This window comes from Malania oleifera, chromosome 3 (genome assembly GCF_029873635.1).
Source record: "Malania oleifera isolate guangnan ecotype guangnan chromosome 3, ASM2987363v1, whole genome shotgun sequence".
In the NCBI taxonomy this organism is placed as follows: Eukaryota; Viridiplantae; Streptophyta; class Magnoliopsida; order Santalales; family Ximeniaceae; genus Malania; species Malania oleifera.
This window is the reverse complement of record NC_080419.1, coordinates 64,553,834-64,566,064: the sequence shown is the minus strand read 5'-3', so window position 1 is coordinate 64,566,064 and position 12,231 is coordinate 64,553,834.

The following is a 12,231-nucleotide window of genomic DNA, read 5'->3' as shown; positions in this document are numbered from 1 at the left end:
AAGAACAAACATATTCCCTGTTTTGGGCTCCTTAAACCCTTATTTTTTTTACCTTTTTTGTAGGTCATATAGTTCAAACTCTGGAACCGTTAGCTCACTCAACGCAAGTTTAGTTCTCATGGGTCATTTTACCTATGATTGTGGTGGCAACAGTTGGTTTGCAACAAGTTAAACATTTTTTACTTGTTTTGTATGTGATACGACTCAATCTTGGGATTAAGTGAATCCCCTTTATTTGGACAAAAACAATTTTTTTTTTGTTAAATGTCTCTTAATGCTTTATATGTGATTGATTTCAAAATCTTAAATTTAGCATAATTTGTCCATCACGTAATAATGAGTTTTAGGAAATTGATCATATGCTATGTAATGTATAATCCTAAACTCATCATTGAGCTTGAATGATTAATCTTTTTCAAATGATAAATTATATCTATGCAATTCATAAGCTCATCCCCATACTAATAAATATTAGTTATGCCAAATACTGTTAATTGAATATAAAATTCTCTAGCTGCAAAACTGAGGGGGAGCAGAAAATTTAAAACTCATCCAACAAGCAATAAATTGTATTATGTTTATCTTAGTATAGTTATTGGATGATTTGAGTGATAATTCCAATTTATCCATCTTTTATATTATGGATGGATTATGTGATCTGTTTTGAACTAGAAGTTTCTATCCATCCTCAGCTTAAAGTTCAATTATATTTGATGGATAATTTTATTTGAACTGAATGCTTAATGTCCATTCTTTGCTTAATAGTAATTTCATTAACTGTACAAATATTTTTTTTATTGATTAGCTATTTTGACCTGCATGCTTGAATTGAATTCCACCTATATGACTAATACAATGATGTGAATTGCATGCTGAAAGTTAATTTTAGGACTGCATGCTATTTTTATGGAACGACATCTACAAGGCTGTTGTAAAACCTTATGAATTGCATGCTGATAGTGAACTAAGTTGTTTCATGCTTAAATTAAGTTACTCACTGTAAACAACTAAGTTTTTGGTGCATGGATTTTTGGGAAATGTTCTCTTTATAGACGACATACTGCCAAAATTTCTTCAAAATTTTCCCAAAAATAATAGAAGTCCATAAACCATGTGCCAAAACAGTTATAATATACTGTATGCTGGAACTCATTTTAAAGGATGACTGTTTGTTAAATGAATATATAATCTTCATCCTTATCTATAAATTTCATGCATGAGATCATAAGGAAACTATACTGGTTGCACATTAGAAATGAATAAATCTATATCCAGTATAGATGTTCCGAAGTTTCAAGAAAGAGTGCTTATACTGATTAAGTATACTTAGTGGAATTAACCCTTGATTAGTATAAGCAGCTAAGTTCTCTTTCCTAGGATGTTGAATGATTGAATAAGTTAGTACATGTCAAATCCAAAATGCTATATAAATTAAAAATGTGTACACATTTTGTTATCCTAGGAGGAACTAGTTTATGGACACTATTTGGTCAAACTCTTTAGATTATGAACTTTCACTTAGGACCTAAATGGTAAAGCATCATCCCTTTAATTAAACGTTTAATGAAACGTTCTAAGTCTAGATGATGGTCTACAGACTAGGGAAAATTACATTACTTAGGGGTAGTTTTCATTTTGAACACACTCATTGAGTATTTTGAGTGGTGTCATCTTCATAGCTAGGGCCTCAATTTGATCCATACCTCTTCCAATATTTCAAACCGCTACAACCGTCTCCATTTGATTTCCATCCCGACGATCAGTTAGCCCATCCTAGCCCTATTTATCTATCGATGTGAATTTCAGTGTTTTTTTTAGTGGCCACAGAGCTTAGAGCCTCTCGATCTATGCTCCTTGAACATGGAGATGTGGTGTTTGCTCACACTACATCTTCTGTGAACCTTCAATGGCCGATTGGTTAATTCAATGACGCCTTTGTTCTCTTTTCTTTGCTTTTCTCAATGTATGCTTACAACACTTTAAAGGATCCGGATTGAAGGTTTCAATGGGTGTCGAATCAAAGTTGATTCTACTTCCTTTGAGATACTTTATTCTTCTATTGTTCTTCCCTAATTCGAAGTAAGAGCTCTTTATAGATCATCCTCATGGTTGTGTTTTTTGAATTATCGATTGTTGTGCAATCGAAAGACTTGACATGATTGTGTTTGGTTCTTCATCGGATTCAAGCATTATTTTTTGCCTCTAATTTGATTTATAATTAAGTGGTTGATATTCTACAGTATTGAGATAATCTGTTTTAGATCGTGGGTGTGCAATTTTGCTTTTTTGGTGAGCTTGAAATCTAGGAGTCTTATTTGAGCTTGTTACTTAGTTTCAATCATGTTTTGAGTTGTAGAAAATTTTTCCTTGTATCAATAAGTTTGCACATCGATTTTGCAATTTTGGACTTATTTTGGTGATAAAGTTTTAGTGATGAAGGAAAAAAATTCATGTAGGATGATGAGTTATGGAATGTCCGATGTGGTTCTTGGCCGCGTGATGCCTTATATTAGTGATCCTCGTGACTGTGATATGATCTTTTTGGTGTGTTGTCAATGGTATAGAGTCAAGGATAACTGCTTGTGCACATGTGTCATAAGCTAAGCTTGTTTAGGGCATTATGCTTGCTTGTGACCACTTGTCTTGTGTGCTTGGGATGGGTTTCCATCATGTAAATACTAGTGTAGGGTTATTTTCTGCTAGTAGTGTCTTTGTATGTTAAATAAGGCAGTATGACTAGATGTTTCGTAGTGCTAGAGTGGGAATGGCCTAGAAAGCTCTTTAGGGGAGGGTGAGTGTTCATTAGTCATTGTAAAACTCACTAGCTTTTGTCAACGTGTTTAGCCTACTTGCCTCCCTCACTAAACACACATTGTCAATGGAGGTGTTGTTAATGAATTGTGTAGATTCAATGTTTACTGCTTGCTTGCCACTGCTTTCATGAATACTTACTATTTTCGATGTCATTTGATTGAATGCTAATGAAAGTGTTTCGTGGATGAATGTTGGTAAATGATAGGTTGGCTAGTTAAACAAGAGTGCTTTAGCTAGCGCCGCATTGCCCTTTCTTAGCGGTGTGAAAATAGTCGGACCGTGACACTTGGTATCAAAGCCAAGGTTGAGTTACTATGTGAATTCGATTGCCTTTGTTGTGGGATTTGGATAGCTTTGGTAAGTGACAATGGCAACAAACAATGCTGAGAGGATCAGCATGCTGGAAGCACAAGTTAAGGCAACAACCAATACTATGGCCGCGAAGGTGGCCCTGATGAGAGAACTTGTTGATGAAATGATGGGATCAAAAAAGCATCAAGCAAGTTTGCTAGGTGTGATGTTAGATGACTTTCTCCATAAAGTGGAAACTTTGCAATCTCAAATAGTGGATCTAGATGTAAAGCTAAATTTGATGGTTATTGCTATAAGGAACTCCAACACTTCGAGAGTTAGCAAGACCAAGGTACTAGAACCCAGGACGTATGGGGGTTCCCGTGATGCCAAGGAGTTAGAGAACTTCTTGTTTGATGTGGAGAAGTATTTTCGTGTTGTGAAGATGGCCTCAGAATAGGCAAAGGTGGATACTGCGACCATGTACTTGGTTGGTGATGCCAAACTTTGGTGGCATACCAAGTACAAAGAAATTAAAAATGGAAGCTATGTAATCGATAGTTGGGAAAACTTGAAGAGAGAGCTCAAGGCCCAATTCTTTCCTGAGAATGTTAAGTATAATGTGTTGAAATCGGTGTATTCCCAAGAGGGGGGGGCGTGAATTGGAAATTTAAACATTCCTAAGTTAATTTATATAAACAACAGTATTTCACAACCCAAGGTCTGTTTATGCAACACCAAATGCATAGATAAATATAATATGCAAAAATTTAAATCATGTGCAACATTCGCCGACTTATTGAAAAAATACATACATGTGCAGTAATTAAATTGTGGAAATATAAAGTGCACACGTGATATGTTATTGGGGTTCGGCCAACTATGCCTACATCCCCGCCTCAGCTCGCAAGGCCAATGATTATCACTATTGCTCACTTAACAGGTAGAGCAACACCGATTACAACCAAGTCAAATTCCCAGGGCTGACCTCAACCTTTACAAACTCTCCTTGCGGGGCGGAGAAGGCCCTAGGTCAAATTCACAAGGCTGGCCCCAACTTGATCCTTATGGGCTAGATCAAACCCCCTCAGGCCATGCCTGGAATACAACAATGAAATACAAATTTGTGTACAATTCAAATTGCTTCCATCACAAGTAGATTATGTACCGATACACACATGTAATAATCAATGCACATCAACAAGATAAGAACTATAAGCTCAGTGCTAATGAAGTGTAATTACACTCAGTCCAATGTCAATAGTCAGTCATGCACAAGAGTGTATTGTCAAACAATCTTTGAAATGATAAATCAATATATCTCAATCTTACATAGGGTTTCAAAAATATCCAAATAGTGTAGTTAAAAAATCTCAATAATGATTTTCTCAAAAAGTCTAGCGCAAGAGATATATGTAATATAAACTTGTCAAAATAGTTTTTGCAAGAACATAATACAAGATGAGTTTAATGAGTCTAGAAATAATAGTGCAAAGACTCACTAGCTAAAAGTTTTGCCCACCCAATGAGTTTATTAATTAAACGGGGGAAAAAACTTTGGCTAACAACTCTCAATCAAAAATCAACAAGCAATCAAGCACAATGAGAGTTATAGCTTTGAGAAGTAATGTAGGATGATTTAAAATACTCTCACTCAAATGGATTTTGCAAAAGAATGATCAAGAGAGGAGTATTTTTGGCTTGGAGTATGAAGAAGGTTCTCAAAAATTCAAAGAAAATATTTGCTAATTAAATCCCTAATCTTATCTTAATTTTTGCAAATGAGGATCTATATATAGAGATGGGAAAAATTTTAGTCGTTGGGGACACGCTGGATATTTTAGAAAAAGATTAATTGAGTTTAATTAAAAATAACCTAGTTTTAACCTCGGTAAAAATTGAGCAACACGAGAGGTTCGGTCGATCATTTTTAAGGTTCGGTCGACCTGGTTACTCAGTTCGGTCGATCGGGGTGTTTTTGAATTGAAGTGTTGGTCGACCAGACTTGAGGCAATTTTTGAACCTTCGAGGTTCGGTCGATCGGGCTAAGTTCGGTTGACTGAATTTGGATGTTCGGTCGACTAGGCCATTTTTCAACTTTAGGCTCGGTCGACTAGGGCATTGATGTTCATTTTAGGGACGGTCAACCAAATGGTCAAACTTTTGACCCTAGGGAGGTTTGGTTGACTGCAGGTCTTAGTATGTTTTGATTTAGTCAACCAAATGGTCAACTATTGACCTAGGGAGGTTCGGTCGACCAAAGTTGTTTTATATGTTAGGGTTTGGTCAACTGAACACACTAACTTTGTGCATTCAATTTCTAACTCTCTTTTAAAGACACCCCTATTCACATAATTGATACTTCTAAGTTATAGGGAGCTCATTCATGCAATAATTTGGGACCTATGGTCAGTCTAAGGTCTTTGAGAGTTAGCCCCAAAAATTTAGCATCAGTCGACCAAAGGGTGATCTCTAAGGTACATCTATGGTCTTGAGCTTATAATCCCTACATGCATGATATGCATTAATTATTACAAACCTTGAATTAATTATTACAGACCCAATGAATTGAATATAAAATACAACAATTAAAACACTTTGGGTCTTCATTTTTCCTTTGAGTCATCATGTGCATTCATATGATTTTGTTAATTGATCCTCCACACAAACTCGGCAAACATTAAATATCTTGTATTTGTCATTATCAAAAAATGAGATAGGACTCAAAAAGTCAACATAATGCAAGGAGAAAAATGAGAGATCTCAAGCATACAGGATTAATCAGGGAATATGTGAAACAATTTTCCACTTTGATGTTGGATATTCAGGACATATCAGAGAAGGACAAGTTGTTCTATTTTCTAGAAGAAAAAAAAATCATGGGCAAGAACTGAACTTCATAGGCAAAGAGTTCAAGACTTGTCTACTACACAAGCTGCTGCAGAACACTTAACTGACTATGCTCGTGATGATACTGCTTCATCCAAACGGTTTGGCGGAGGGAAATAGTGGAAAGTCTTTCAAGAAAGGAAAACCTAAGAGTGGGGGAGCCAACTCTAAATCATCAACCTCAAAGGAAGTTTCGTCGTCTCAAGGAATCAACACACCCAATGGAAAGGGGAAGAGTAAACTTTCGTGCTACTTGTGTGGAGGACCTCACAGAGTGAGTAAGTGTACACAAGGGATTACTCAATGCCTTACAAGATTCCACTTCAAGACAAGTGGTGGAAAGTAAGGGGGAAGAGGATGATTCCGAGAGGGTAGGTGCAATGCGACAGGTGAACACATTGGAAAAGCAGGCAAAAGCACGGAAAGTTCCACGAGAAAAAAGGTTAATGTTTGTGGACTTGAGGATCAAAAGGAAGAGTACCTGCACTATGGTGGATATGGGGGCTACTCATAATTTTGTTTCACAGTTGGAAGCATCAAGACTCAACTTATCCTTAGAGAAGGATAAAGGATGCATGAAAGTAGTTAATTTTGTAGCCCAGCCTACTCTGGGAGTAGCCAAGCAAGTTACTGTGAAACTTGGACAGTGGGAAGGTTATGCAAATTTCACAGCGGTGCCATTGGATGACTTTCCAGTCATTTTTGGAATAGAATTCCTAAGGGGGATGAGAGTAGCGCTGATGTCTTCAGCTAGTTCCCTATGTCTGATGAGAGATCACTCATGCATGGTGCAATTCATTGCAATGAAAACAGATGACGGGAAGTCCCTTTCAACCATACAACTCAATAAGTGATTGGGTCATGGTGAGCAGACACGTCTAGCCACAATGGTGATAGACAAAGAAGTAGGCTAAGAGCTGGAGTCTATAACCATCCAAGTGATGAGTACAAGGAGGTGTTTTTGGATAAGTTGCCTTATAATTTGCCTTCATGAAGGACCTTGAAGCATGATATCGTGTTGTTATCAGGAGTGAGAACACCTACTAAAGAGCCATGTCGAATGGTGCCTCCAGAAATAGTAGCGTTTGGGAAACAGCTTGATTAATTGGAAGCGGGATGTGTTCGCCCTTCCAAAGTATCATTGGGAGCATCGATGTTGTTTCTAAGAAAATATGAAGAGCATCTACAGGAGGTGTTCAACAGGCTAAGGGGAAACAATCTTGATTTGAAGAAAGAGAATTGCTCTTTCGCTCAGTGGAGTAACAAATTCCTTGTTCATGTGATTGAACAAGGTCGTATCCGAAGGGGTATGAAGAAGGTAAGGACGATTCAAGAACGGAAGATCCCTATGACAGTGAAGGAGTTACATTCCTTTCTTGGCCTTACTAACTATTTTAGGAAGTTCATTGAGGGGTATTCACGGTGAATGACTCCAATAATAAGACTATCGGGGAGGTATTGTTGGTCATACCCATAGGATGATGTGGTTGATTACACCAAAACTTGTTTCACTTGCCAAAAAAACAAGGGGAAATAGAAGAAGTATGGTACTTTCATGGCCACACCAAAGTATTGTTCGGAAAAGGAGATGACACAATTGTTCCTTGTGACTGTTGTGAAACATTGGGGTGTTCTGCAAGTTATTGTTTGTGACCGAGACTTAATGTTCACTAACAACTTCTTGAAATAATTTTTCAAGATATTCAGGTCACATCTTGACATCTCTTCAAGTTACCACCGACAGATAAACAAACAAATGAAGAGATTCAGAAAGCTACTAGAAGAGTACTTACGCCATTTGTAAATGACAACCAAAAGAATGGCGTGCAACTACTTGATGTGACTCCGTTCTATGGCAATGCCCAAAGGAGCTCAACAACCAACAAGAGCTCTTTTGAGCTTGTTATAGGCCAGTAGCCGCTGTTTCCTCACATAGTGGGTGATCCGTATAGATGAAAGAGTCCCAGGGCATGCATCTTCAACAGAGAATGGAGACAGAATGCAGAGTTTGCTCGAGCCAATGTAGAGAAAGCTTGGGCAGATTAAGGGAGAAGATCGCAATTTCATGTCAGCCGCCTCAAGCCGTTCAATGCTAACACTAATGATTTGAGCAGAAATTGGTCCAACAGAGTAGAGTTGAAGATAGTACAACCTAACAGGCGTGAAGTTAAAGAGATCCTTACAGACCGAAATTTCATATCCTCAAGGAAGAAGCGGCAGAAGTTCCTAGTGAAGTGGAAATGCCTTGATGAAAAATAAATAAGTTGGATTTCTGCAGAAGATATGAAACCATTCATGAACAAAGTTGAAGTGTACCTAGCGCCAAAGTCTACGAGGACGTCGACCGCATAAATGGGGGAGCATGTCACAAGTTAAGCTTATTCAGGATATTAGGCTTACCTGTGACCGCTTGTCTCGTGTCATTGGGATGGGTTTCCATTATGTAAATACTAGTGTAGGGTTATTTTCTGCTAGTAGTGTCTTTGTATGCCAAATAAGGCAGTATAACTCCTCCGTCACTTTGATGTTTCCTAGTGCTAGAGTGGGAATAGCCTATAAAGCTCTTTAAGGGAGGGTGAGTGTTCATTAGTCATTGTAAAACTCACTAGCTTTTGTCAACATGTTTAGCCTACTTGCCTCCCTTGCTAAACACACATTGTTAATGGAGATGTTAATGAATTGCGTAGATTCAATGTTTACTGCTTGCTTGCCACTGCTTTCATGAATGCTTACTATTTCTGTTGACATTTGATTGAATGCTAATGAAAGTGTTTCATGGATGAATGTTGGTAAACGATAGACTAGCTAGTTAAACAATAGTGCTTTAACTGGTGTCACACGACCCTTTCACAATGGTTTGAAAATAGTCGAATCGTGATAATAGGCATATAGGTGTTGCACTTCACCTAATTATCATCATTATCATTTTTCTTTTCCGCCTTCCTTTTGTTTTTATTCTTTTATTCATCTCATTTCTATTCACTTATAGGAAAAGTTTAAAATATAAGTAAAAAAATTAAAAATATTTTGAAGGCTACTAGGGTCTTTAGGGTGTCTTTTACTGCGTACAAGTAAAAATTAAAAAACTCAAAAGAAATCTAAAAATGGATTAAAGTGAGTTAGGAAAAAATAAAAAGAAAAAAAGATTCTTTATGTACGCAAAGTTTGAATCCATTGTGTTTTCTAATTTATGGTTTGGTGGTTAGGTTCACATTGTTCTTGTGTAGTTGTGATCCACCCATGTTTGTTTCCATAGGGCATTGTTGTTGAGTGGAGCATTGATTATACATGACAACACCTTCCCATATGGGATGATAATTCAATTGCATTGTCTAAGATGTTGCACATTCGAACATACCTTTCTTCTTTTATATACAATGAGTCTTGTGATTTCTTGAGTTTTCCTTTTCCTACCCCCAAAATCCCTTCCCACGCATGCACATGCTTTGTGAAGGAAAGAAATAAAGAAAAATATATTGGATCAAAAAATAGAGCATATGTAGAGCAATATGCACAAGAGTTGACACTTGACAGCATCACACCTCCCCCTCCCCTAAAAAAGTGAGATCACTTGGAAACTGCTGTTATGCAGTAGTGCTATTCACCCGACTGCATTAAGTGAATCAAATTAAAATTCAACCTTGAAGAAAATATCCGTGAAGCAAAAAATCACGGAAGCGACAATGCATGTGATGAAAGAGTGTAGTCATATCAATGTATCTTTTCATTTTAGTTATTATTTCCTAGATAGACAGAAGGATTATCACTTTTATTGCAACTAGCATTAGTGACACGCAATCCTGAGGTAAAGAATGTTCAGTGAAGCAATGTTTATCACTGCAGCAAGAACACCTTGGTGGGCCAAATCAAACAAATTTAGATTCCTCATATCCATTTAACATTAAATAATTGCTTTAGAAAATGTTTTTTTTTTTTTTAAAGTGCATTAGAGTTAAACTCAAAATGCTAAAAATATTAGTGATTAGCTTGAAGCAGAAATATTATGTATAAATTCTATACCAATGAGCTATTAAAAGGACTAAAAACAGGTGAATGCACATAAGAGCCACAAAGACCTGGAACAATCCTAACTTTAAGAGCAAGAATTCTGGAATTAGGATTCATCAGAGCAGAGTCCGTAGTGATGGATCTGCCTCAAGGGCTGCATTGGTATGCTCATATCGATGATAACAACACCATTTTGTGGTTCTGTTTCTTGAACATATATATACTTATCGGACTCCATTGTAACATGTTTAAATGTGATAAATTGTGGATTAATCCCAATGCTTGGCTATTGCAAATATATATAAGATCAAACAAAATCACTGTTCAAATATGCTCTTTCTTATTTAAAATAGTACACCAACACTACTTCACGCACACAATAAGTAGTAAAACTTCTCAATATCAAAACTATATATCCTGCACCGTTAACTATTAATGTTATGTAATGCGCGTAGATCCAGAAAAACACCGTGTATATAAGATCTATGAGAATTGTCAGATAAATAACCAAGGGAAGCAGTATTGAGACAACATATCAAACAAAGTAAGGACATAAAAGAATCTAAACAAAGAAGATAGGCTAGACACTGAAATTTTACAAACATGATGGTTTCAGTTTAAAACGCAGGCGTCCATCATAAAGTTAGCTTAGGCCATAGAGATCTAAAATGAATTGAACAAGAGGATGTGGCCAACTGGGATGACAGAGAAAGAGACTCACCATTAAGGCCTCTTTCATGGTGATTAGAGCGTTTGTAGCCGCTAGGGTAGCTAGATCGAATCGTAGAGATCTGAAATGTGATCCATAGATGTGATTGAAGTCTTGAGTCTCTAATCTTGTGCAGATTCTGATCGCTACGAATCCAAAGCAGCGATGGAACCCTCAACCTCGGTGGGGGAGGGGGGAGAGTGAGAGATATAAGAATGAGACTACGAGGCCCTGTACGAGATTAATGAACGCGTGAGAAATGAAATTCCAGATTCTCCAAAAAAAAAAGTTGGGGGGGGGGGAGTCTGCTAAAGGATGCAAGAATTTAGAATTGAAAAGGAGAACAATTCAACGAAAAGGCAATTGAAAACAAACCAATGGAAGAACATCTCTTAAGAAACCAACCATCTATTCAAGCATAGCGCAAGAAAAAGAAGTGAGTGATAACAAGATGCATTAAGAAATTAATGCCTTGGAAGCGTGATTTAAGAATATTCAAATAAACCGAAAAAAAAAAAAAGCAAAAACCCTAGAAGCAAAACCCTAGGCTAAAATAACGAATCCAAAGTGAATAAAGCAAAAATCACAATCACACAAGCAAAATAAAAACCATAATAAAATTATTAAAAAATAGGTTGAGGGCCGAGCACCAAGTTCAATGACATGTAGCTTTGAAGTAATTTGTCCAGCATTGATGCTCTTTGTGGAAAATAAATAAATAAGGGTAGAAGGATTCTAATTCCTTGCAACCTGTGCAAGAAATACGAAAAAATCACACACTTGTGTAGCAAAAGGAAGGGTAGTTGTAATGTAGATATACAAAAAAGCCTAAAGACCATAGACAATGCTGAAAGGGGGATCTCTCACTTTTAGTGGGGCAAACAAAGCAGCATGTGCTTCTAGAGCTTGACTCCATCGCTGATCCACGGAGACAAGCTGCATATTCTGTTTGACAAGTTGTGGCCTCTACAAAAAGGAGAAAGGAAATTAGTAATTCAAACAGTAACCCCACAAAATAAATAAAATAAGATACTTCCAAACAGTTGTATAGGCACATGCCATTGGTTTTGGTACTATCATGGAACCCATGATTATGTTTTTCGAGATTTTCCATGGGTAGGGGTTCTTCATAATGAATTCAAAAACATATGACCATTACTCCATCTAAAACCAACTATGACAAATCCCATCTGCCTGTGAAAGAAAGTGCAATCGGGATATACTATAAATTACTAAATGGTGGCAATCCTTCATCCTTGAACATAAATAAGCACCGAGACAAAGGAAATGTACTTAGGTCTGACCATATTACCAAGTAGGATGCAGTTCATGAGTTTGTGAAAACAACACTAGGCATTGCAAACACATCGTGTGTGTCCCAACCTACAACTTAAATCATGCATGGAAAGTATAAACAACTGTCTTGACTATGTAACAATAGCATAGTAGGGAAAATACTAATGATATCCACATACCTCAGGTGAACCCAAAGCAATTCCAATGAAAACCAACCACTTTTT